Source organism: Loxodonta africana, chromosome 6 (assembly GCF_030014295.1).
Source record: "Loxodonta africana isolate mLoxAfr1 chromosome 6, mLoxAfr1.hap2, whole genome shotgun sequence".
NCBI classification, from domain to species: domain Eukaryota; kingdom Metazoa; phylum Chordata; class Mammalia; order Proboscidea; family Elephantidae; genus Loxodonta; species Loxodonta africana.
Genome location: NC_087347.1, coordinates 47,504,657 through 47,530,982, shown reverse-complemented (window position 1 = coordinate 47,530,982; position 26,326 = coordinate 47,504,657).

The following is a 26,326-nucleotide window of genomic DNA, read 5'->3' as shown; positions in this document are numbered from 1 at the left end:
CGGCGTTTCTCAAGCTGAAAGAACTGAAGAAAAAATTCAAGCCTCAAGTTGCAATAGTGAAGGATTCCATGGGGGAAATATTAAACGACACAGGAAGCATCAAAAGAAGATGGAAGGAATACACAGAGTCATTACACCAAAAAGAATTAGTCGATATTCAACCATTTCAAGAGGTGGCATATGATCAGGAACCGATGGTACTGAAGGAAGAAGTCCAAGCTGCTCTGAAGGCACTGGAGAAAAACAAGGCTCCAGGAAATGATGGAATATCAACTGAGATGTTTCAACAAACTGATGCAGTGCTGGAGGTGCTCACTCGTCTATGCCAAGAAATATGGAAGACAGCTTCCTGGCCAACTGACTGGAAGAGATCCATATTTATCCCTATTCCCAAGAAAGGTGATCCAACAGAATGTGGAAATTATAGAACAATAACATTAATATTACACGCAAGCAAAATTTTGCTGAAGATCATTCCAAAACAGCTGCAGCAGTATATCAACAGAGAACTGCCAGAAATTCAGGCCAGTTTCAGAAGAGGATGTGGAACCAGGGACATCATTGCTGATGTCAGATGGATCCTGGCTGAAAGCAGAGAATACCGAAAGGATGTTTACCTGTGTTTTATTGTCTATGCAAAGGCATTCGACTGTGTGGATCATAACAAACTATGGATAACACTGCGAAGAATGGGAATTCCAGAACACTTAATTGTGCTCATGAGGAAAACTACATAGATCAAGAGGCAGCTGTTCAGACAGAACAAGGGGATACTGACTGGTTTAAAGTCAGGAAAGGTGTGCGTCAGGGTTATATTCTTTCACCACACCTATTCAATCTGTATGCTGAGCAAATAATCCGAGAAGCTGGACTATATGAAGAAGAAGGGGGCATCAGGATTGGAGGAAGACTCATTAACAACCTGCATTATGCAGATGACACTACCTTGCTTGCTGAAAGTGAAGAGGACTTGAGGCACGTACTAATGAAGATCAAAGACCACAGCCTTCAGTAGGGATTACACCTCAACATAAAGAAAACAAAAATCCTCACAACTGGACCAATGAGCAACATCATGATAAACGGAGAAAAGATTGAAGTTGTCAAGGATTTCATTTTACTTGGATCCACAATCAACAGCCATGGAAGCAGCAGTCAAGAAATCAAAAGACACATTGCATTGGGCAAATCTGCTGCAAAGGACCTCTTCAAAGTGTCGATGAGCAAAGATGTCACCTTGAAGACTAAGTTGAGCCTGACCCAAGCCATGGCATTTTCAATCACATCACATGCATGTGAAAGCTAAACAATGAATAAGGAAAACCTAAGAAGAATTGATGCCTTTGAATTGTGGTGTTGGCGAAGAATGGTGAATATACCATGGACTGCCAAAAGAACGAACAAATCTGTCTTGGAAGAAGTGTGGCCAGAATGCTCCTTAGAGGCAAAGATGGCAAGACTTCATCTTACATACTTTGGACATGTTTTCAGGAGGGATCAGTCCCTGGAGAAGGACATCATGCTTGGCAGAGTACAGGGTCAGCGGAAAAGAGGAAGACCCTCAACGAGATGGATTGACACAGTGGCTGCAACAATGAGCTCAAGCATAACAAGCATTGTAAGGATAGCGCAGGACCGGGCAGTGTTTCGCTCTGTTGTGCGTAGGGTCGCTATGAGTCCCAACCGACTCCACGGAACCTAACAACAACATTGTAATGATGGCATATACAGCATAGAGAGCTCGTTAGAGTTTATAAAGTGTTTTCACATGGATTATTTAATATACATTATACTCTATGAGATATACTTCCTATGTTGGTTTTAACAATGAGAAAACTTCAGCTTAGAGATACCGGTTAAACAACCCAGGATCTTTGAGCTCATTAGGGCTGGAACTAGATCTTGAAGGCTCACCTTGTGTTCTTGGACTCTCTGCTCTTTCAACTCTTTTCGTGGCACTTCTCAGTCTCTCTCTCTGATTTACAGCCAGGGTTGGATACTCAGGAAGGTTTTAAGAAATAATGATACCTGGACTCTACCCACAGAAATTCCCTTTTAATTGGTCATGGAGAGGATCTGGCTCTCTGTGTTTTATAAAAGTTTTTCAGCTGATTATAATGTCTAGCCACAATGACTTTAAATAAGCACATATGGCCTTCTTTGGATGCTCCTTGATGTCAGGGTCATCTTCCAGTCTCTCACTGTGTCTCTTCATACTTTGCACATAGTCAGTACACAAAACACTTGTAAATAAAAAAATATATAAGTACCCCTGTGACAAGGCATACCCAGAGAGATAATCATGACAAATTCTTGTGGAATGACCAAGGTTATGTCAAAATTCTGAAAACTGAGTTTAGAAAAACCTAAGAAAGATGTTTTTTTCACAGTCTGGGGTTAAAAATGTGACCCTAGAAATATAAACAGTTCTTATGTTCTGGTAGAAGCAGTTGGTGGGATGCTTTTCTAATCAGTTCTCTAGTGAACTGGTCCCACTAACCTTCTAATCTTGGTACTGTCTAAATTATGTTTTTGCAACAACTTGCAGCCCCTCCCCCCCCCTTTGCATCTTCCTTTTCTTTGATGTAACTCATCTTGCAGGATATTGACAGTACTGTTTTAGATAATGACACAGTCTTTCTTTTCTTTCAGCCCAGCTGGTAAAGATACTCTTACACATACTCATCTTTAAAAGCCTGGGATGTACAACTCTTTTTTAAAAAAAGAAGGAGAAGAGGGGAAATTCGTTAATTAAATGGAACTTCATTAAGTTCTGCCCCGAGATACTTGAGAATTACTAGAACAATGACATTTATGAGTCTGGCTAAAAAAAAAAAAAAAAAAAATCGCGATCCAAATCTGTTCTCATCCAAATCATCCAAAAGAATAGTTCTCTGCCCCTCCTCAACCTTGAGTATTTTTCCAAAAAGAAAATATCTGCTGATGCTACGGATGCTTCTGATTAAGGCAGACCTCCCCATTAACAACAGGGTGGAATCCCTGAAATTTGTGCAAAGGGAGGTCTATTTCAAGGCTACAGGTGGACTTGGTGACTTGGGCAAAACGGTTTGAAGCACAGGATGTACCACATGTCCCCAGGCAATAACTGAGAAAGAATATTCAGTATTGAGTTAGAACAGCACTTTTCAAACTTTTTTGCCTGGGATAGTAAGATGTTCATATTCATAAGCCTCTCTCTTCTAACCCAATATATGCAGAAGTGTGTGGTGTGTGTGTCTGAGACTAAATTCACAACCTACAGTCTATTACTGGGTCATGAAATCAATTTAGTATGTGTCAAACAGCACTTAAAAAAAAGAATAGATAAGAAAATTATCAGTTGTATTTCACACATGAAAGTAAGCATTCCTTTGTGACTTCAGTTTTGTACACTAATTTAAAAAAAAAAAAACATAAGCTGACAAGAAACCAAATTAAGTAACAATATCCATGAAAGGAGATAGAATAAGCTTTTGTCAACCAGTAGATCCCAGAAATTTACCATCATTCATTTAGTAAACATATACTGAACAAAAACTATGTTTCAGGCACCATGCTAAGCAGAAAAGAGGATATCCCCTGTTCTTGAGAAATTCTAAGTCCAATATCTAACCTCTCCTCTTGTCACTGGTTATGGCTGCCTCAGCCTTTCTACACTAGAAACTATTCCCAGGGCCCCACTTAAGAGTGCAGGAGAAGCAAAGGTGGAAGGTACACATAACTGGAAAACATATGTGTTGCTATCATGCCACCATTTTCTTGTTCTGTGGTCTTTTCTCCTGTATGCCCAGTACTCTCATGAATTCTCATTGCTCAAGTTCTCAGATCTGTTACCCAACCAAGACTGGCACTCTTGAGCAGTGACTTCCTCTTCCATCTCATTGAAATTTACCTGCCCATGTTCCGTTCTTCTAGGTCTCAGAAGTGAGATTAGAGGCTCTGATGAGGAATTAATGGGTAACAGTGTTTGAATATGGTGCCTTTCCAGATAGCATAATCATTTTGACAGGGGCATCCCAAAGGCATGAGTACCGTAAACAATTTAGAATAAGTTAATTCACCATTTCATCTCAAGTGATGGACCAGATGGATACAGTTACTGCCCTCATGGAGCTTTGAGTCTAGCAACAAATCCAAGCATTAAACAGTAAGAACAATATGGAGTTATCATTAAAAAGGAGAAGTAAAGGAAGCTATGGGAATTTATAGCAAGGTGATTTAACCAAGTCTAAAGAGTTGGATAACACTTCTCTCAGGCAATGACATTTAAATTTTAAGTTCAGGCCTGTGGATAAGTATGCATTAACGAGGTGGAGAAGTGTGGGAATTTTAAGGGGAAGCATTTTTATAGACAGAAAGACTGCCTCTTTACTAGTTCTGTACCCTTGAGCGATTTTTTAAACTCTTTTAAACATTTAGTTTTCATGTGTATAAAATGAAGGAAATAAATCAACCTTGGAAGATTGCTTATAAAGCACTTAGCACAAGACCAACAATTAGTTCGGGGTTAGTACATGGCCACCAGTAACGGTAGTAGTAGGGATGGTGATACTGGTAGTGATGATGATGTACTCAAGCAACAGAATACTGATTTCCAGGGGAAAGATGAGATTTATGTGAGTTTTCACAGCCTGGGATTTATGGAAGAGCTGCATATCCATAAGCCTCTCTCCTCTGAAGTAGAAGCCATTAGATGAGCAACTAATGGTTCTGTGTAACCCCGGAAGCAGACAAACACAACTCTCAGAACACAGGTACCAAGGAGCCTGGAGGATGCTCCTACCAGCCCCTATGGTGGTGATTATTGAGTCTATGAGCCTCTATCTAGCAACAGAGGCCCAGGAATTACTGTTATTATAGAAGGTCTTTCTTGAGAGTGGGAATTTGGGACCTTCTCTATTATGGTTTGCACTAGGCTTCCTCTCTACAACGGAATTTGAACATGTTTTAGTGGTTCAAACTGAAATTCAAGCAAGAGTAACGAGAATCTTTGGCCGATGATCTTTCTTCAGTTGTGTCAGGCCACATCATTCATATTGACTAAACAGTATGAATAGAAACTATTTTGAGAAATACTTGTAATTGTTCCACTGTATTTCCCCAAAGATAAGCAGGAAATTTCTATGCAAGTGAATAGATTTCTCATGCATCAATGGAAACCCACACTCCAAAACTGTTTATTCAACTTTCTACCAGAGAAAGGAAGTTATTCTTTTGGTTATTCTTTCTTTAACAATGATAATAAAGAGTCCTTCATAAAGTTTCTCCATTTAAAGTCCATTTAAATAACAGCCCTGGTGGCACAGTGGATTAAGAACTTGGCTGCTAACCAAAATGTTGTCAGTTCAAATCCACCAGCTGCTCTTTGGAAACCCCCTGGGGCAGCTCTACTCTGTCCCATAAACCAAAAAACCAAACCCATTGCCATCGAGTCAATTCCAACTCATAGTGACCCTATACAACAGAGTAGGACTGCCCCACAGAGTTTCCAAGGAGCACCTGATGGATTGGAACTGCTGACCTTGTGGTTAACAGCCGTAACTCTTAACCACTATGCCACCAGGGTTTCCTACTCTGTCCCATAGGGTCACTATAAGTCAGAATCGACTTGACAGAAATGGGTTTTTTGGGTTTTGATATTAAATAAACCCTGCTCAGTGAATAGGCATGTCCCAGGAATGCACCAAGGCAAAAGAGCCCAATTACACCCAAACCCGATTCAAAAATCTTTCAATGGTTCCATGAAATCCTGTCTCATATAAATCTTCAACTTGGTTTATGGCCCTCTGATTCCAACAAATTTTCAAGTTCATTTGTATATGACTCCCAGACACTTCAACGGAACTAGATTACTCATGGTTTCCCACACTTAACCCTTAATTTCCTGAATCTCTGCCTTTGTGCCATTCTTTCTATCTGTTCTCCTCCTTTGTCTGTGCCAGTCTTTCTATCTGTAACAACCTCCCCATCCGTCAGATCCATCTCATATGCCATATTCTTTTCAAGATCATCAAGTCCTACTTGGTCTCTGAAACTCAAGGGGACTTTCTTGTCTTTTAAGTCCCCGAAATACTCTGGGTAAATGTTACCTGTCATTTTTATGCTATTTGTGTTTAAAAATTTATTCGCCTCATATTCCTTTCTAGATTTCTACTCACTGCATCTTACCATTCTTGGATTCCTGTACTCACTGTTCACATTGCCTCATGCTAAGGTTTAGCATTGGGGTCAAGAACATGAGCTTTAGGGTCAAAATGAAATGGAACTGTGTTCGGACTCTGCCATGTACAAGCTGCGCGAATTTGGTTAAACGGCTTAAACCTTTTTAAAGCCTGTTTTTATTCATCTGAATAATAGCTACAAACCAAGACTACTGCTTGGCTATGTCTCAACATAGTGGTGGCCCCTGACATCCAACATTTCTTAACCTGTTTGAGGCTGCATGGCAGCGTGTAACAATCTGATGAAGGCTCTGGACATCACCCTAAGAGAAATAAACAAACCTACATGCACATGGACTCTTACACTAAACTGCATCTATCCATTAGTGCTCGAGAGCAGAGGATCTCAGAGTGTGGTCTGTGAACTCTTGGGGATCCCCAAGACTCTCTTAGGACATGTAGGAGGTCAACCCTATTTTCATAATTATCCTCAGACATTACCTGCCTTTTTCTCTGTGTTGACATTCACACTGATGATGCAAAGCAATGATGGCTGAAACTGTTGACCCCTTAGCATCCATTCATGTGTACTTCGTTAGTCATTGTATTCTTCACTGCCATGTCCTTGCAGTTAAAAAAAAAATCCTGATGAAGCACTAAAAAATTATTAATTCTATTAGATCTCAATCCTTGAGTTCCATTCTGTGTATTAAATGGGAAGTACACACATAGCACTTCCACTTCTTACCGAAGTACAGTGGTTGTCTTGAGGAAAGGCACTCTTGTTTGAGCTGAACTAACCATTTCTTTTCTTTTCTTCTTTTAATGGAACACTGTTTTTACTTGAAAGAATGACTGACCAACAAACTAATGTTCTATAGAGCACAATTTGGTTGTTTGGCAGACATTTCCTAGGGAAAAAAAAAAAAAAAAAACAGTGAGCCTATCATTTCAAGGAAAAAGAAAAACCTGTAAGTATTAACTGCCAAAGATAAAATTTGAGCTTTCAAGTGGGAAATGAAAAATTTGGAAAACCTATATATGCCACCAGGAGCTTGAGCTTCCCAAAGCCTAAAGTCTTTTCTAATGATATCAAAGGTGTTATTAACAAAAATGATATTTTAATATATAATGACATGTGTCAGGAAACCTCCTTAAGCTCAGGAAAGAAGCAATTTAACAAAGAGAACAGCTGTGTCTGAAAACTTACCAGAATGAATGCTTCATTACCTTATGTTCCCAGCAGAGTCCTGAAAATATAGGTGAAGATTCATTTTTTTTGTAAAATTAAGTTGTATTTCGGACACTCTGAGATGAAATATTTTTTGAAAAGAAAACTTGCACCCATTTCTTCAGAGCACATTTTCTTATAATGGGCCATATTCATACACAGCCCCCAAACAACACACACACACACACAGTTTGAAAGTTCCTTTTGCATTTGGTCTATCGGTTTTATGAAAATTTTGATTATTTATTAATAAGAACAAGAACTGAGCGGAATGTCGGCAATTCACGGTTCTAAGGAGACTTTCATAAATTTTGGACACAGTACCTGCAGAAATATTCAGCTTGGTGAATCTCGCACTCGTGAACACTCTCCAGAACAATATTAAAAATGAACTTCTCTTTCGGTGTTTAGACGGACTTAGAGAAGCCGTTGAAAGAAAGAAAGAAAAAGGAAGAAGAGAAAAAAAAAGTTACCTTTTAAGAATGGAAACTTTTAACCATCTCAGGAGTAGTAAGGCTTTATTGACGTACAAAGAACCAATCAGAAGCGGAGAAGTAGTTCAGAAAGGATTCCTCCGTCCTGCCCTTATCCCTGGCGTTCTTGGGTGAGCCCACTGTTGCCCAGGAGATAATTATCACAAGGAGGAAGCTCAAAGGGGGCCTCCTCTTACTACTTGATGGGAAGTGGAGTTAGTTTGGCTGCTTATGTCATTCAATAGGTGAAGCTGTGCACTAAAAATTACTAAGTAAGCACACGTAAGCCCATCCGTACCTTGCTTATTGGGTAATCATCTCTGACCCCGCTCTGAATTTTGCCACATGTATCCCAATCTAATTCCAAGGAATCTTTCATGAATTAGTCACCTGACTCTGTTCGATATCTTACATATTTGGCTTCCCTTAATTCTCTGTTTATATTATAGCAATTTAATTTATTCAATAAGTATTTATTGAGCAGCTGCTCCATGTCAAGCATGGTACAAAGAACTAGGAATCCAGAGGGGAATAAAGTACTTGGAATTTAAGGATACTTGGGAAAGACAAGGACATAATTATAACACTGAACACTAAATGACTTAAAAATAATGTTCAGGTATACCTTATACCTCTGAGTTTTGTCTCATCTTGATTTTGAACTCCTTAAATGTGTGGTTATATGACTGTTTCTTTTAAGTCCATAAGAAACCTCAGGCCAGAAACAGCACTCGGTAAATATTGTGAACTGAAAGAAAGAGATGCTGAACATACTAACGGTAGTATGTCCGTACCACATAAAAAGTTTGAGCCAGCCATATCCTGTGTGTGGCCATACTGGACCACAAGAGGTGCAAGGGCTTATTTACTGATGTTGTTGAGAATTCCAAATGGAGTTTTCCCAGCATCAGTGGAATTGGGTGTGACCAGTTAAAATCATGGTCTGTGGCAGTAAACCTCATTGAAGAGTTGGCAGAGTAGGTAAAACCTCAAGATTCTGGGATTAACAAAGCCTTAATTTCAGACTCTACAAGGTCAACTTAATCCTTATAAATATCATACAATAATAAATGGAATAATATGATGTTTGGAAAGCAGTGTCTCCTAACAGGGTCAGGCTACCCCAGAACACAACTGGACCAGTGGTTGGACTTTTTGGAAAGTGTCTGCTGACAGAGTCAGACTGCCCCAGAAGACAAGTGGGCTAGTGGTTGGACTTTTTGACTATTTTGAGGCATATTGTGGTTGGCTAGGCAGGGGAGGAGGGTAAAGTGAAATCGATGGACCTTCTGCTCCTTCACTGAAAACTCCCTGCAGTGACCAGCTCTGAGGCCTGGATTCACAGCAATGTTCCCTGCCCATCTCTGTATTTCAGCTCAGTATCAAATGCTAAGAGTATGAAATGCAGATTTCAAAGTATCATTCCTGAAGAAGTTTCGTGTACTGCACTCATTGGATCTTTCCCACATAGCAGTGAATTAGACAGCCCAGGAATTTTTATCCTAATTTCATTCATGAACAAATTGAGGTGTTGAGAAGTTAAGTAACAAGGTTTATAGCCACATGTCCAGCGAATTCTATCACTGGTATCTCTCAGCAGTTGAGATAGGCCTAAGCCACTCCATATTTTTAGAAGTGTAAGGAAAAATGCCAAAATAGGTGACAAACACCATGTAATATTTTAAATGTTTTTATTTATCAAATAAACATTATTAACACAATACAAGAGGTCTAATGCAAAATAAATTTGGCTTACAAAATAGAGTATGAGTATATATATATAAAATATGTGCATGTATGCATGTGTGTGTGTATTTTTTTTTTTTTTTTGCATCTATTTGATATTGTCTAGTAATGGTCCAAAGTGTAAAACTGTGTGACAGACATTTGGTGGCAAGCAAGCTCTTGTTTACTTAAGCAATAACAACTTCCCCGTTGACAGCAATGTTCTCAGCCCTAGAAAATGATGGAAATGAATTGTTATTGATCTAATTTAATCATATTAGTGTCTTTAATTATTGGTTTAGGAATTGTCATGGGACCTAATTTTGGCCAATGAGAACTTAAAGAAAATTGACTAAGGGCTTCTGGGAAATATTTTCCTCCTTGAAAATGGAAAGCCACATAGGAAGAGAAGTTTTTTTTTTTTTTTTTTTTACCTCTTTCAGTTCCTTTCTACTTTGGATCATGCTGTGTAAGGATACGATATCTGATGTCTCATCTGTGGCAGCCATTTTGAAATAATGAGGTGACATTACTAAAAACAAAGCCAAGTTCTAACGATAACCAAAAAAAACCTGTTGCCCTCAGGTCGATTCCAACTCACAGCGACCCCATATGACAGAGTTGAACTTCCAAAGAGCAGCTGGTGGATTTGAACTGCCGACCTTCTTAACCACTGTGCAATCAGAGCTCCAAGGTCTAATGATAGCAGAGTAAAAAGATGGAAAAGCCTGAGTCTGTCCTTGATGACTTTATTGATTCACTAGGCCTGCCAGCTTGTAACTATCTTATTAATCAAACAGTAGCTTTTTCTTAAAACTTGAGACCCAACTTAGTTGGGTTTTCTCTTATTTGTAGTTGGAAGCATCTTAACTGCCATTCTTTGCTTTCAACCTTGTTCATGATATATGCAAAAACTTCTTTTGGAGAGAATGTGCCCTCTGGCCTATCGGTGACAAATGTTTTCTTTCCATAAAGAATGAGAGGCAGGTCCAAGCTTCCTAGACATCTGCGCCCCGGGCCAGCGTCCTCCTGTTGCCCAGTGCTTCATGGAATCACCACAAGGGTCCTCTGGTCTTCCTAGCACTCAAAGAATCAGAATCTGTACCATGTTGGCCTCCTCCTAAGGGAGGTTTTGAGAGTAATTTGAAGTCAACAGGGACGCTCAACAAGAGCAGAATAACCTTCCCTTCGTGACTGAAAGTGCAATGAAGACAAACAATGATAAACCACTTCAGAAAAAAAAAAAATTTTTTTTTCAGAGGTACATGGAATTATGCTCATTTTGCACCTCCTTTCTTCTCAGAACGATTATATAAAAGATGCCCCTCTTCACATCATACTTCGGTGTTATGCACGTGGACAAGCAAAAGAGAGGCTCATTCGTCATCCTGCTGTCCATCACTCCTCATGTGTGGTGCGTTGGTGTACTTAAACAGTATGCCTATTAATATTCAATCTACATATGGATGCTATATATAGATTAGGTATGGATGCTATATATAGATTAGGTATCTATAATGCAGATATTTTAAATATTTGTTTACCATTAACTCTTAATTGGGATTTTCATGAATAGAATAAAAGCTGTATGTGCTAAATATATGCAGATATACATGGGTATCTGATACAATTTATTATTATTTCTTTTTATGGACCAAACAGGAAAAGAATATACATATCTTAAAAATCGTTTGCCCAGTTCTATTTCTCACATCATGAAATAATATGTTTAATACAGAATAAACATCATTTTCATGGGAAAAGAAAAACAGAAAATTATCTAGAGAAAAAAGAAACTCCAAGTTAAAAAAACAAAAAAATTCCACACTGGGAAATTATTGTTCATTCTTTTTGCAGAAAATATTTGCTTGTTTATTTTAAGCCCATCATAAATATAAATATTTTAAACAAATAAAAACATGCCAGGGATAACAATAGACTATTTTTGAGTTGGGTGTCGGGGGAGGAGGGTGGTAAAAAGCCTGCCAGGAGTAGGCCTGTATATTTTTAAGCACATACTGAGCTGCTTCAAAAAGCAGGATGCCGGGACGTTGCATCTTTAATTTTTCTGTTAATTATGGATTGAGCATTGTTGTGAATCTTGTCCTCAAAACTGAGCTCAGAAAATAAGAGCAGCTGCTCATCCCCAGGTTTGGCTCATGAGGGAATTTAACGGAACATATTGGTTTATAATTAATGTAATTTGTTGGATTATCTTTTGTGAAGGAGCGAAGGTAAACAACCTTGCAGCATTGTGGTAATATCTTCAGAGCTTCGAGCTTCTACACTTATGGGGGCAGAAAAAAAAAGAACGAAAAAAAAAAAGCTCTTCCTGTGGATTACAGGGAATTTTGAAATGTCTGTCACAACCAAGCATATTTTAATTAATTCAAAGGAAAGAATTAGGTGAGAGACCCTGAAGCTAATTACAAATAGCGTGTAAAATGGGAGCCATTGGTTTCCCAGTAGGGACATTTTTGATAAACCAAATTTTCTTTTCTATTTGTTTTAATTTTATTGTGCAACGGCGGAAGGGAAGGAAAACATTTTCATTTCTCACTGAACAAAAAATTGTGCATAAGACAAATTCAATGATTTGAACGTTTATAGAACCATTAATGGAATATACACAATGCATTTTTTCTAAGAAGTTCAGCGCACTTTGGGTGCTTCATCTTTATTCTCTTCTCTACGCCCCTCAGATGAGGAAATGTTATCTTCACTTTGAATAAACTCATTCTTAAATAAAAGAAAGTAACCAAAAGCCCCTTCAACACACAACCAAGGCAGGAAGAATAAATGTGTTTGATGTGACTTTTTTCAGTCATAAAAAAAACTTCTGCCTAACCCAAGAGATACCTTGTGGAGGCAGAGGGAACCAGGCTTCACGTTGATCATGAGTACAAATGATCAATATGAATAACTAAAAAAAAAAAGTAACTCTAAGTCTTTAACAATCTTTGAATACCCAGCTTAGATAGTGCGTGGTCTGAATTTTTATTCTTATGTTTTTCTGTGTAATACACACCATTTTTAAAATTGGGTTTCACAGCTTCTAATATAGGGTAGTAAGTTTGACAGCTTTTGCCAGCTTTCTGTGATTAGCTGTTGTTGTTAGGTGCCATCCAGTCGACTCAGACTCACAGTAACCTCAGGTATAACAAAATGATACCTTGCTCGGTTCCGTACGATCCTCACAATACTTTGTATGTTTCAGCCCAGTATTCCAGTGACCGTGTCAGTCCATCTCACTGAGGGTCACTCTCTGTTTTTGCTGACCCAATTTGCTTATCAAGTACGATGTCCTTCTCCTTATTCTATGAGTAAGATAGGGGATAAAGTCAATTTTAATAGTCCATTATTCTCATACTTTTTTTTTAATGCTATTGATGAAATCAAATTTCTTTTCTACTACCTCTGAACTATAAGTCTAATTAGGGTATCACAGGTCCAAAATACGGCAATAATTTGAAAATGAATATATACATTTAAAAATTGTATTTAAGAGCTAGTTATGCGTGCTTTTTTAAAAGCAACTAAATAAATGATATTAATCCTATTTTTATTGTTTGAAATGAAATCTCAGGCTTTATCTTATAAATTATTTGCTCTGGAACACTTTCAGACAACTTCCCACCCTGCAAAGACTGATTTAGTTCTCTTTCTGTGTACATTTATAAAACCCATTCTTACCCATGTGGTATTATTTACCACATTCTAATAGTATCACATGCCTATTTTTTTCTGATTCCTCCATTAAACTGTGAGTTCTTTTAGGAAAGAATCCTTGTTTTACTTACCATTATGTCAATGTCTAGCACTTTATTAGATTCTAAAAATATTTGTTGAAGCAATGGAAGAAATGGGGTGTTCTCATATGACCCAAAAAATCTAAAGAATGAAGATAATGTTTAATACATTAGCACCAGTGCTACTATCCTTAATTTAGAGTTTAATCTTATTTATGGAAGTTCAAGAAAACCAGAGAGACAACTAGTGTTGCTGTCATTAGGTGCCATCGAGTTGGTTCCAAGTCATAGTGACCCTATGTACAACAGGGCAAAACACTGTCAGGTCCTGCGCCATCCTAGCAATCATTGCTATGCTTGAGCCTGTTGTAGCCATTGCGTCAATCCATCTCATTGAAGGTCTTCCTTTCTTTAACTGACCTTCTACTTTACCAAGCATGATGTCCTTCTCCAGGGGCTGGTCCCTCCTGATAACATGTCCAAAGTAAGTGAGATGAAATGTTGCCATCCTTGCTTCTAAGGAGCATTTTGGCTGTTCTTCTCCCAAGGCAAATGCGTTCATTCTCCTGGCAGTCCATGGTATATTCAATACTTCAAAGGCATCAATTCTTCTTTGGTCTTCCTTATCCATTATCCAGCTTTCATGTGCATATGAGGTGATTAAAAATACCACGGCTTGGGTTAGGTGCACCTTAGACCTCAAGGCGACATTGTTGCTTTTCCATACTTTAAAGAAGTCTTTTCAGCAGATTTGCCCAATGAAATATGTGGTCTCGTTTCCTGACTGCTGCTTCCATGGACATTGATTGTGTACCCAAGTAAAATGAAATCCTTGACAACTTCAATCTTTTCTCCATTTGTCATGATGCTGCTTATTGATCCAGTTGTGAGGATTTCTGTTTTCTTTATGTTGAGGTGCAACCTATACTGCAGGCTATAGTCTTTGATCTTCGTAAGTAAGAGCTTCAAATCATTTTCATTTTCAGCAAGCAAGATTGTGTCACCTGTAAAATGCAAGTTGTTAATGAGTCTTCCTCCAATCCTGATACAATGTTCTTCTTCATATAGTCTAGCTTCTCAGATTATTTGCCCAGCATACGGACCAAATAAGTATGGTAAAGAATACAACCCTGATGCACACCTTTCCTGATTTTAAACCACACAGTATCCCCTTCTTCTTTTCTAAAGACTGACTCTTGGTCTATGTACAGGTTCCTCATGAGCACAATTGTTTAGAATTCTGATTCTTCTCAATGTGTTAATGTGTTATGATCCACACAATCAAATGCCTTTGCATCATCAATAAAACACAGGTAAACAGCTTTCTTGTATTCTGTGCTTTCAGCCAAGTTCCATCTGCTATAAGCAATGATATCCTTTGTTCTATGTCCTCTTCTGAACCTGGTTTGAATTTTTGGTAGTTCCCTGTTGATGTACTGCTACTACTGCTTTTGAATTATCTTTAGCAAAATTTTACTTGCACTTGATGTTAATGATATTGTTTGATAATTCCACATTTTGTTGGATCATCTTTCTTTGATATAGGCACATATGTGGATCTCGTCCATTTGGTTGTCCAGGTATCTGTCTTTCATATTTCTAGTCATAGACAAGACAGCACCTCCAGTGCCACATCAGTTTGTTGTAATATCTCAGTTGGTATTCTGTCAATTCTTGGAGCCTTGTATTTTGCCAAAGTCTTCAGTGCAGCTTGATAGAATGACAGAATTTTGTAAGACCAATGACTTAATCATTGAAAATAACTTTTTCGACAACATAACTGGCGACTCTACACATTGTCTTTGCTAGATGGAAAACACAGGAATCAAATCAACTACATTTGTGGAAAGAGATGATGGAGAGCTCAATATCGTAAGCCAGAACAAGGACAGGGGCCGACTGTGAAACAGACCATATGCAAGTTCAAGTTGAGGCTGAAGAAAATTAGAACAATAGACGAGAGCCAAAATACAACCTTGAGTATATCCCACCTGAATTTGGAGACCATCTCAAGAATAGATTTGACTCATTGAACATTAATGACTGAAGACCAGATGAGGGATGATATCAAGGACATCATACATGAAGAAAACAAGAGGTCATTAAAAAGACAGGAAAGAAGAGATAAAAATGGATGCCCGAAGAGACTGTGAATGTTGCTCTTGAACAAAGAGTAGCTAAAACAAAAGGAAGAAATGATAAAGTAAAAGAGATGAACAGAAGATTTCAAAAGGCAGCTCAAGAAGACAAAGTAAAAGATTATAATGACATGTGCAAATACCTGGACTTAGAAAACCAAAAGGGAAAAACAACAGAGAAAAGGACTATGATGACATGTGTAAATACCTGGATTTAGAAAACCAAAAGGGAAGAATGCTCCTGGCATTTCTCAAGCTGAAAGAACTGAAGAAAAAATTCAAGCCTCAAGTTGCAATACTGAAGGATTCTACTGACAAAACGTTGAAGCATCAAAAGAAAATGGAAGGAATGCACAGAGTCACTGTACTAAAAAGAATCAGTAGACAATCAACCATTTCAGGAGGTAATATATGATCAAAAATTGATGGTATTGAAGGAAGAACTCCAAACTGCACTGAAGGTATTGGTGAAAATCAATGCTCCAGGAATTGATGGAATACCACTTGAGAGAGAAAACTATGAAGATAGTATTGAATCTCTTACATATTCATAGTTTTGTTGAACTACTTGCTAGAAATCAGGAGCTGGGCAAGGTGAATGTCTCAGGTCAGTTAATTCACAAATACCTATCATCTATTGCAAACAGAGCAGTGTGTTAGGTGCTAAGAAGGATGTTGAATGTCAACTAATTCTTTTTGGTATAATGACTCTGTGTATTCCTTCCATCTTCTTTTGATGCTTCCTGGGTCATTTAATACTTTCCCCCATAGAATCCTTCACTATTGCAACTCAAGGCTTGAATTTTTTCTTCAGTTCTTTCAGCTTAAGAAACACTAAAAAGAATTAGTCTATGTTCAGCCATTTCAGAGGTAGCATATGATCAGGAACCAATGGTACTGAAGGAAGAAGTCTAAGCTGCATTGAAGGCATTGGTGAAAACCAAGGCTCCAGGAACTGATGGAATATCAATTAAGATGTTTCAACAAACACATGCAGCACTGGAAGTGCTTACTTGTCTATGCCAAAAAATATGGCAGACAGCTTCCTGGCCAACTGGATAAGATCCATATTTATGCCTACTCCCAAGAAAGGAGATCCAACCAAATGTGAAAATTATAGAACAATATCATTAATAACACATGCAAGCAAAATTTTGCTGAAGATTATTCAAAAGCAGCAGTATATCAACAGGGAAGTGCCAGAAATTCAGGCCGGATTCAGAAGAGGACACTGAATCAGGGATATCATTCCTGATGTCAGATGGACCCTGGCTGAAAGCAGAGAATACAAGAAGGATATTTACCAGTGTTTTATTAACAATGCAAAGGCATATGACTGTGTGGATCATAACAAATTATGGATAGCATTGCAAAGAATGGGAATTTCAGAACACTTAATTGTGCTCATGAGGAAGCTGTACACAGATCAAGAGGCAGTTGTTCAAACAGAACAAGGGAATACTGAGTGGTTTAAAGTCAGGAAGGTGTGCGTTAGGGTGGTATCCTTTCACTATACCTATTCAATCTGTATGCTAAGCAAATAATCTGAGAAGCTGGACTATATGAAGAAGAACAGGGCATTAGGATGGAGGAAAACTCGTTAACAACCTGCGTTATGCAGATGACACAACCTTGCTTGCTGTAAGTTAAGAGGACTTGAAGCTCTTACTAATGAAGATCAAAGACCACAGCCCTTAGTATGGATTACACCTCAACATAAGGAAAACAAAAATCCTCACAACGGGACCAATAAGCAATGAGAAAAGGAGAAAAGACTGAAGATGTCAAGGATTTCATTTTACTTGGATCCACAATCAACACCCATGGAGCAGCAGTCAAGAAATCAAACGACCCATTGCAGTGGGCAAATCAGCTTCAAAGGACCTCTTCAAAGTGTTGAAAAGCGAAGATGTCACCTTGAAGACTAAGATGCACCTGACCCAAGCCATGGTATTTTCAGTCACCTCGTATACACATGAAAGCTGGGCAATGAATAAGGAAGACTGAAGAAGAATTGATGCCTTTCAATTGTGGTGTTGGAGAAGAGCATTGACTATGCCATGGACTGCCAAAAGAATGAACAAATCTGTCTTGGAAGAAGTACAATGAATGCTCCTTAGAAGCAAGGATGGCAAAACTGCTCCTTACGTACTTTGGACATGTTGTCAGGAGGGCTCAGTTTCTGGAGAAGGACATCATGCTTGGTAAAGTATAGGGTCAGTGGGAAAGAGGAATACCCTCAACAAGGTCGATTGACACAGTAGCTGCAACAATGGGCTCAAGCATAACAATGATTGTGAGGATGGTGCAGGACCAGTTAGTGTTTCGATCTGTTGTGCATAGGGTCGCTATGACTCAAAACTGACTTGACAGCACCTCATAGTCGCTATGAGTCGGAATCGACTTGATGGCAGTGGTTTGGTTTTTTTAACAACAACAATGACAAGAGGGATGTAGTGGAATTGTTGGGGTTGGTCCCTGTTTTATAATTAGAAGGATACATGAAACAAGAGCTACAGATAAAAGGTGATGTATAAATATTAAATTACATGTGATATGCTTTCCTAAACTAGAAGGTCAAAAAAAGAAGAAAAGTTTGGGGGCTAGAATTATCAATGAAGATGAGCTAACTTGGGTGACTTGCATAGGTTAGTAGTAGCTCTGGGCAGGTATTGTGCTAGATGACTTTCAATAGATTCTCATTTAGTTATCATTGTTTCTTTTCAAGTTAGGCATTTTATCCTCATATTACATAGAAAAAAAATAAGAAATTAAGTAACTTTCCCAAAGTAATACCACCAATCAATAAAGTATCCGATTTTGAACCCTGATTCTTTTGCGGTACTATAGAGTGACTTACAAAATATATAGAAATGAAGAGAAAAATAAAAACCTCCCAATAAAGAAAAGGGCAAAAGTAAGTAGATGAAAAAGAACTAGTAGAATGTCATTTCACTAAAAACAAAGAAGAAAAGACTTTCAATAAGGAAATACAGTGAATAGTGTCAAAAATTACAAACAGGTTTAAGCGACGGTGTTATTGTGTTTGACAACAAAGATGGTAATTCTGAAAGAGTTGTGTCAGTGAGTGAGTGGGATAAAAACTATGCTTTAGAGGTAAGAATGGAAGTGATGGTGTGAAGGAGGCATAGGTAGAGAGGACTGACCTAAAAATAAAACAGGTAAAAATTTACTGAAGAAAGAGTGGCAGTAGGGTCAAGTAAAGGCTTTTCTCAAGATGGGGAAATGTGCGTTATTGAAACAAAGGGTGAGAGAAAGGAAATACAGAAGAAAGAGACAAGCATGGGGCAAAATACCACAATCGAGCACACCAGGGGAAGGGTTAGCACTCCTGAGTCTCTTCTTCTGAGACGGGAAATTTGAAGAGATGTCTGTAGAGGTAGAAGAAAATAGGGCAAGATAAAGATGAGAATAAATGAGAGCTAGCCTTGATCTTTTTACTTTAAGAACAAGGTGAGCTTACCAGCTGAGAAAAAGAGCACTGAGGGAAGTGTTGAAGGCTAGAGAAGAAACAAAGTCTGTTGCAGCTGAACTGAGAAAGATGAAAATGAAAATTCTCCTTCCACAAGATCATCTACATAAAACTAACTGCTTATAGGGTATCTTCCTTCCTGATCAAATAACATAATGATTATTTGGCTCTTGTAAATCCCCAAAGGACTTTAGGACAATCTGGATGGCATAAAATGGCAAGGTCTTCAGTGCAAAAAAAAAATATTTTCAAATGGACAGATTGACCAATATAGAAATTCTGGCCCTCCTCCAAAATTACAGCATGTCATCGGTAGAAATTGAGAGTATGAGCCAGATCTCAATTGAATTCTAGTTCTGCTACACTCTGCTGCCTCTCATATATAACATAGGTAATTATGTGTAAGTAGAAATAAAGGATTGGTTTAAAAACTGTATTATAAAGAAAAATGTAGTAAGGCCCTCTAACACGAGTTAACAGAGGCTTAAATAGGGCCTCTATTTTGTCGTAGGGAGTAAATAATTTGTTTCTAAGATTGAAAATTTTTACCCGAAGGTTATTTGTAAATGTAAATAATAGAAATCCACCAACCTTCATCTCATCACGTATTTGCTCATTTGTTTTTTGTTTTGCTGTTTTGTTTTTGTTTTTAGTTATTAAATGCTATTCAACCTGAAGTTCTGGATGAGCAGTAAGTCATAATAGGAAACAGAGAACAATGTCCAAGCAAATAGGCTAAAAGAGGCAAAGTCATTTTTGGAGCCTCTCTTCTCCTGCTCTTGTGTATTTCAAATGTCCGAAACGAAATTCAATTCCCTAATTATCAAATCCTTGACCATCTACATATCACTGCCATGGCCTTAAGAAGTGTAGACTGTAAGGAAGACACTTTCATAAATCACACTTCATTACTGTCTTGATTTGGAATACGAAATCCTATTCACAACAGATGATCATCTATATGGAATGTCATGAACCTGACTTTCTTTACATCTAAGCAAACAAAAGAACAAAAGCACACATATAAATAACATTAAAAGACAAGTGAAAGTCTTGGGGAAATATTAGCAATAGATTTATCAAAAACAAATACCAAGTACTCCATCTCCAATTGCCATCAAGTTGACTCCAACTCAAGGTGGTCCCTTGTGTGTCAGGGTAAACCTGTGCTCCATAGGATTTTAAATGGCTGATTTTTTGGAAGTAGATCAACAGGCCTTTCTTCAGAGGCATCCGTGAGTGAACTCAAACCTTCAACCTTTTGGCTAGCAGCTGAGCATATTGTTTCCACCATACAGGGACTCCAACATCAACTACAAAGACTCTTGTTTTAAACTGTGCTTTTGGTGAAAGTTTACAGCTCAAGTTAATTTGTCACAAAAAAATTCATACACATATCATTATGTGATGTTAGCTGCAATCCCTATAATGTGGCAGCACACTCCCCCTTCTACCCCAGGTTCCTAACTACAAAGACTGTTAAAAATTAAAGTAAGTAATGACCAAACTCCTAACGGAAAAACAAAATGAGCTAAGAACATGAACAATCAAGAAATGAGGTATGTAACAGATCGAAAAACTTAAGTGTTCACCTTCACTCATAATAAAGAAAATGCAAGTAAAAAACAATGAACTATTATTTTTTGCATCAAAGGTTCTCAATAAAATACTGATAATTTATTCGATGTTCTTGAGGATGAGAAAAAAAGCAGACACTTTCATATAGTGCTGATAGGAATGATAATTTATTAAAACTTACGGTAAGTAATTTGGCAATACATGTCAAAAACATGCATATCCTCTGGCCCAATGATTTCTCTTTTAAATGTTTATTCCAAAGGAGCAATCGGTCATGCACAAACATATGTGGAAAATACAGGCACAAAGAAATTCATCACCGTGGTGTTTATGATAAGGAAAAACTCACTACAATCTAATAATCTATTAGGATGATTAGGTAGTGTATCCACACAATGGAATAATCTGTACTCTTTTGAAAAAGATGATGTATTTGTATATTCATCTATGTGAAGTTTTTTTGACATGTTTTTGTGTGTATAAAGAAGGTTTGAGAACAATATATGTTAGATCGTACCCCCCCAGAAAAAAAAATTGCCGTGGAGTTGATTCAGACTCATAGCGACCCTATAGGACAGAGTAGAACTGCCCCATGGAGTTTTCAAGGAGCACCGGGTGGATTCAAACTGCCGACCTTTTGGTTAGTAGCCATAACAGTTAACCATCAAGCCACCAGGGTTTCCTTAGATCGTACACTTTCATGTATGCAAAGTGTGTATTCAATCCTAAAGAGAAGTCTGGAAGGACACTTAAGTAATGTTAACTATGCTTTCCTCTGGACGGTGGAATTTGAAGGGTTTTTGAAAAAATACCTTCTTCCTGGTGGCGTAGTAGTTAAGAGCTTGGCTACTAACCAAAATGTCAGCTGTTTGAATCCACCAGCCACTCCCTGGAAACCCTATGGGGCAGTTCTATTCTGTTCTATAGGATCGCTATGAGTTAGAACTGACTGGATGGCACCTAACAACAGCAATATATTTTTCCATATTGTTTAAATATTTTTATAATCAAGAAAAAAGTAAAGCAAAGAGTACTTTGGATAGAATCCTAACTTTGAGAACTGGAAGAGACTGGACGTCTTAGTCATCTAGTGCTCCTATAACAGGAATACCACAAGTGGATGGCTTTAACAAAGAGGAAGTTATTTCCTCACAGTAAAGTAGGCTAAAAGTCCAAATGCAGGGTGTCAGCTCCAGGGGAAGGCTTTCTCTACCTGTTGGCCTTCTCGCCAATCATTCCCCGGACTAGGAGCTTCTTCACGCAGGGACCCCCAGGTCCAAAGGACCCACTCTGCTCCTAGCACTTGCTTTTTTGGTGGTATAAGGTCCCCCTGTCTCTCTGCTCACTTCTTTCTTTCTTTCATATCTGAAGAGATTGCCTCAAGACACAAGCCAATTTTGTAGATTGAGTCCTGCCTCGCTAACACATCTGCCACCCATCCTCCCTCATTAAGTTCATAGGGGCAGGATTTACAACATACAGGAAAATCATGTAATACTGGAATCATGGTTCAGCCAAATTGATAAACACATTTTTGGGGGACATAATTCAATCCACAGCACTGGATATATCATCAATTCCATCATTTTCAGTTATAGCTGATAAAACAAGTCATTGAGCAATGAGAAGACCTGATGGGAACCAAAAAACTAAGATTAGAGTGTGATTCTGGCAATTTGGCTGAGGAAATATAGAAATATGCTTTGGCCAGTATCAACAAATTCGTCTCCTAACGCTCTTGTACTCTTTCTTCTCCACCATACTGCCTAAGCATGAGTAAAATATGCACAGAAAAATCATTTAGATGTTTGTAAGTTGGTACAAGGAGCACTGGTGGAGCAGTGGTTAAAGCACTTGACTGGTAACCAAAAAACATCAGTGGTTCAGACCTTCCAGCTGCTCTGCAGGAGAAAGATACTGGCAATCTGCTTCCGTAAAAGACCTACAGCCTTGGAAACCCTATACTCTACTTCTAGGGTCTACTCTGCTTCTAGGATCGCTATGAGTCAGAATCAACTCAACAGCAGTGAATTTTCAGTGGGAAGTTGGTGGAGGAGAGTCTTCATTTATACTGTATTTCTAAAAGAGTTTAACATATTCTCTCTACTCAAAAAAAGGAGGAGTATGCCAAAGTTAACTCAGGAAAGATGCATTGGAATATTGAAACCACAAAAGCTTGCAAAGATTCTGAAAACCCTTCAAAATTTATGTTTGTTATTTTTAAGAGAGCATCTTTTTAGGCCACATGAGACATATATATTTCACAGAATCTTGAATTAACCTACAGCAATAGAAATGAGTTTTATGACCTGAATGCTAGGCTTTATGTCATAAATGGACTATATTTTCAGCTGAGAGATGTGTTTCTCTAATGATTCACAAATGCAACTGCTAGAATTATAGTTCCATGCCATATTCACAAGGAAAAAAGAAAGAAGTTCAGTCAAAAAGAATGAGGATCTTATCAACAGATTGATGAATTTCTGATATGGAATGTTCAAATTTTCATATCCTTATAAATTAAGAAATACTAGAATGAAGTGCCCAGATGTTCAGCTTCCTTTCTGGAATTTCAAACGTATGTGTGTGTGCATGCATACACAGAAGCCATGCCCCTGAAGAGCAGAAATTTCTCTTCAGAAAATGTGTGTCTTCTTAAGGCTGTCATCAGCCCTCATTTATTATCCATAGTGCTTACGTTTCAACACCTTGAATTTTATATACTATTTTATAACACTACACAGACTTCAGAAGACATTGTGAAAGAAAGAGAACTGCCTTTCTCTCACTAACACTTAGACAGACTGCCTAGGAAATACTAAGTAAAATTTTGGGGAAACCATCCATGAAACCTCAAAGGAGTGTTAAGGTAACTAATTTTTCTACATTTGTATTCTAGAAGTGAAAGAATTCAGCCAAGCATATGAAAGTAAGAAATTGGTGTCAAATACATGGCTTTAAATAGGTCTAATTCCTGTCTTTTCCTTTTAGTGTCTTAAGATGTCCACCCTCTAAACTACTTCAGTTTACCTGATGCCACAAGTTTCAGGACAAGGAGAACATTTCTTTGAGATGAAATCACAGCATGGTTCAAGTAGGAATTCTAAGACTTGTTAGTAAAGCACTATGGTGAGACTCTTGTGAATTTACATGACTTTTTTAGGAAATGTATGTAAGAACGACTTTAACAATAAACTTACAAACTTTTTTAAAAGAAGTTCAGAAATAAATAGGCATTGTTTTTTCAAAATTAAAATATAGCACATTATTAAGTAATAGTCAAGGCAAACATCCACCATAAACACATTATAATACTCATTGCTATTTTATTTCTAGCCTTCTTCTGATCTATGACCAGACTTGTATTTTTCAAAATTTGTCAGAAAGCAAATGAAAAACAAACTGTTCCTTGGCTGAGACTATGAATTCTTGGCAATTAACATAGTAAAAATAAATTCACTTTACATTGATTTACTCTGTACCATAATAGGGCTACAGACTATTTTTCTTATATTGTTATTTTCTTTTGAAATGCTATTATCTCTAGTAAGATGTGAAAGCACATTCTTTTACCTTTATTTGTATAGTTATAGGATGTTTAAACTTTCCAACCCATAAAGCTGCATTCCAGAAGCAGAAATCTAGAGTCTAGACTAGCTTCTCTCATAGGTTGGTTAACTTGATGATTTGATTGAGAAATATCTTCACAGAAGACCATTCCAGAACAGCCCCTGATAGTTTATTTAGTGGCCAAAATTCACTTCTTAAAGTTTCTTGACATGTAGGTTAAAAAAGCAGGTTTCTGGGACTGTATTTTAAAATACAAATATCTTTGAAAAAGTTAACATGTAAAACTGTTGGCACCTTAAAAGAGATTAGAAAATAAAATTATTACTATGTGAAAGCTAGCTGAAAGTAAAACCCTTAAGAGCTAGAAAATAATAGAAGAAAATCCTCATATGGGGTTGTGGTGAGGGATGGGAACCCAGGCACTCACTGAGTAATAAGAAGGATTGATGGGGACCAAAGAACTAAGATTAGAGTGTGATTCTGGCAATTTGGCCTAGGAAATATGGATGCATCTGTGAGCTCTGTATGTCTCAGGATTTACCTAGTCATAATTTCTTCCAGTTCTTTGAAAGGATGGAAGATTGCCCTCTTCTACTATCTGAGGAGACCCTGGGTGGCACAGAGAGTTAAGTACTTGGCTACTAACCAAAACGTTGGCAATTTGAATCCACCCCGAGGCACCTCGGACAAAAGACTTGGTGACCTGCTTAGGAAAAGGAAACCCATGAAAACCCTATGGAGAGTAGTTCTGCTCTGAAACATGTGGGGTTTCCATGAGTAGCAACTGATGTGACAATAACTGGCTTCGTTTCTTTTCTTTTTTCCACTATCTGACACCAGAAGTAGGAGAAAATAGGAAGGGGGTAAGTCCTAACCAGATGGCAACCTACAGGGTGCCATTGTAAGATAACCCAAAGCCATCTGACACACACACACACACACACGCACAAAACCTTTTCCACGTTTGGGAGCAGACGCTTAATTTTCCATTTGTCTTGTTTCAGTGTGGAGGCACTTGGCCTCCCTGAGTTCACCCCTTCACAGGGGACGGGATCTAACTTGAGTTTGGCGAGTTTACAAGAAAGAACTGAGCTCACTGTCTGTTAAATAACAGAAGAGAAGATGATAAGTGTATTGGATTGATGAGGTTAGGGAAACAGAGATAGGACTTTTGAGATGGGAGCAGGAATAAACGAATAATTAGAGGGAAGGACATAAAAGGAGGAGAAGTGGAAAGGAAGAAAGAGGTGAAATGAGCCAAAAGCCAAAGGCTAGGGACATTGCTTGCTGAAAGCAAAGAGGACTTGAAGCACTTCCTGATGAAGATCAACGACTACAGCCTTCAGTATGGATTACACTTCAAGATAAAGGAAACAAAAATCCTCACAACTGGACCAATAAACACATCATGATAAAAAGAAAAGATTGAAGTTGTCAAGGATTTCATTTTACTTGGATCCACAATCAACACCCATAGAAGCAGCAGTCAAGAAATCAAAAGACTCATTGTATTGAGCAAATCTGCTGCAAAAGACCTCTTTAAAGAGTTTAAAAGCAAAGATACCACCTTGAAGACCAAGGTACACCTGAACCAAAACATGGTGTTTTCAATTGCCTCATAAGCATGTGAAAGCTAGACAACGACTAAAGAAGACCAAAGAACAATTGACATCTTTGAATTGTGGTGTTGGCGAAGAATATTGAATATACTGTTTACTGCCAAAAGAATGAAAAAAATCTGTCTTGAAAGAAGTACATCTAGAATGCTCCTTAGAAGCAAAGATGGCGAGACTACGTCTTATGTACTTCGGGCATGTTGTCAAAAGGGATCAGTCCCTGGAGAAGGACACCATGCTTGGCAGAGGGTCAGCAAAAAAAGAGGAAGACCCGCAATGAGATGGATTGACATAGTGGCTGTAACAATGGGCCTAAGTATGACAACAATTGTGAGGATGGCACAGGACAGGGCAGTGTTGTGTTCTGTTGTATGTAGGGTTGCTACGTTTCGGGACCGACTCAATGGCACCTAACAACAACAGAGTTTAGGACAATTCCACCTATTTTAGAATTTTCCTTATACCAATTCTTTTAACATTTTTTGAAAATTGACATTTTTTGCATATAATAAAATTCAATGTACAAATGGAGAAAACCAAGGAGAGACTTGGTAAAACCAAATTGTATATAAGCCAGAGTTAAGTCAGGAGT